Source organism: Plasmodium gaboni, chromosome 5 (genome assembly GCF_001602025.1).
Source record: "Plasmodium gaboni strain SY75 chromosome 5, whole genome shotgun sequence".
In the NCBI taxonomy this organism is placed as follows: domain Eukaryota; phylum Apicomplexa; class Aconoidasida; order Haemosporida; family Plasmodiidae; genus Plasmodium; species Plasmodium gaboni.
The window spans coordinates 613,621-616,343 of record NC_031485.1 but is presented as its reverse complement, the minus strand read 5'-3'; positions in this window follow the sequence as shown (position 1 = coordinate 616,343).

Here is a 2,723-nt window from a genome sequence, read left to right as displayed (position 1 = left end):
GTTTATAAGATATAAATTATTTATATATAAAAAAAAACAAAAAAAAATTTATTTATGCTAATTCATAATTTTTATATTTTTATCATTTTATTTTTTTCTTTTTTTTGATGAGAGTTTCTTAACATAAAAGAAAAAAACATTGCTGGTACATGTGCAACCTTTTATTAACTCCTTAAATTATATTATTTTTTTGTTTTAAAAAAAATTCATGCACACGAAATAAAAAGCACCTTATTAAAATAAGCTAAGAATATTACACTTTTTTTTTATTTTTATTTTTATGATTGATATATAAGAATTATGAATTAGCATAAATAAATTTTTTTTTGTTTTTTTTTATATATAAATAATTTATATCTTATAAACTATTTTTTTTTTTTTTTAGAACAAAAATAAAATTTTTTTTTTTTTATTATATTATAAATATTATCTTTTTGTTTTATGTAAACATATTTTTTTTATGTATTTCTTAATAAATTATATGATATATGAAAAGAAAAAAATAATGAGATAAGAATAATGTTTAAAAAGTAATTCATTTTTTACTAATTTTTTTTTTTTTTTTTTTTTTTGTATATAAAATATTCTTAGTAATTTTTGCACTACTTGTGAAATTACCTTTACATAATTTACACCTTTAAGATATATATATATATAATATATATTTATATTTTTTTTTTTTTTTTTTTATATATGAAAAGTAATATATATTGTATATTTATGGATAAGATTATTAAATGTTTATATATTTTATGAATTATATATATTATATATATATAAAGACCTTGAAATGAGCTGAGTTTAAGACATATTTAAATTATATGTCACCTTATATAAAAATTATTATATATCTATAAATATTTATTTTTTTTATTATAATATATTTTTTTAAGCATGTGCATATTTTTTTAGTGAAAAATCATGGACAAAAATATATGCGTTCAATGATAGATGTTAAAAGTTTATTATATCTTGCATGATATAAATGAATAAACAAATATATATATATATATATATATATATATATATATATATTTATATGTATATAATAAATTACGCATATTAAAAAAAAAAAAAAAAAAAAAATAAAGAAGACATACATTACATATTTATATATATATTATATATGTGTAGTTTTTTTTAAGATCTATACCAAATGTGGTTATAAGGAATATATATCAAATTAAACTATTGAATTATATTCTTCCTTTTTTTTTTTTTACAAGTATAATTTTTCGTTTTTCATATAATTATAATTTTTATTGTATATATTTTTTTCTTTTTTTTTTTTTTTACAAATGATATAAAATATATTATTACATATATGTACATATAAGTATATTTTATTATATATATATATATTATATGTATTTTTTTTTTTTTTTGTGATATATAACAATATGCTAATATATAAGGTTTAAATATCCCTTCTTTATGTGAAAGGAAATGTATCAACCTTTTAAATGTCCAAATACAACTTGTATAAAATATTACATATTTTATTTATATATTATGAAATAAATAATTGAGAGATTATTTATTATATCTACTATATAATACAATTGTGTTTTTTGTATATGTTATTTCATTTTTTTTTTTTTTTTTTCATGATACTAATATATATGAATATATAAGTACAATGTACATACATTGATACATACATACATATATATATATATATATATATATATATATATATATATATGCTTATAATAATAAATCTGAGTAATATAAAAAAAAAATAAAAAAATAAAGAGTTTATAAGGAAAATCATATTACATTATTTTCATAAATAAATATATACATAAAAAGAATATATATATGTATATATATATATATATATTTTTTTTTTTTTTTTTTTTTATGGTACACTCCCCAAATTTATGATATGTACATATGTATTTTTTTATGTGCTAGCGCAAAAAAACAAATTATATATAATATATATTAAGTGTTAAACAAATATATAAAGAAATAATTGTTTTATTTATTTTGATTAAGCTTGATGGATATATATTTATGAGCCTACATGTGTATATATATATGTATATACAAATTAATGTGTATACATAATTATAATATATATATATATATATATAACTATGTATAATATATTAATAAATTATTTTGTAATCATCAACCGTTTTGATGTTATATAATAAAAAATGAAAACTCATTAATAAAAAATAATTATGTAGACAAAAGTAAATATATATGATATTATACTTTATTTTTTATTATTTTTTATTTTTACCTTTTTTAGTTTTACATTTTTTTTTTTATTTTTACAAATGTTACATATTAAAATATATATAAAAGTATACACATTGTGATGTGATAATATAGAATATGTTAAGGAATACAAATATATAACATGTGTGAACAAGCATAAATATATATATATATATATATTTTTATATTTATATATTTATATTTATGTATATTTTTTTTTTTTTTTGTGAAATGGAAATTATATGAACAAAAAAAAAAAAATAAATAAATAATTAGATTTTTTTTTTTTTTTTATATATATATATATATACAATTATATAGGAACAAAAAGTTAAATTAAATATGTAATATATGAAAATATAAAAATTTCTTAAAATGAAAATAAAATTATGTGTGTAATTGTTTTATTTTATTTTTTTGGTATATATATATATAAATATAGTTCATATTAGCAAATGATTATTACTATATGAATTATTTTAATTTGTATT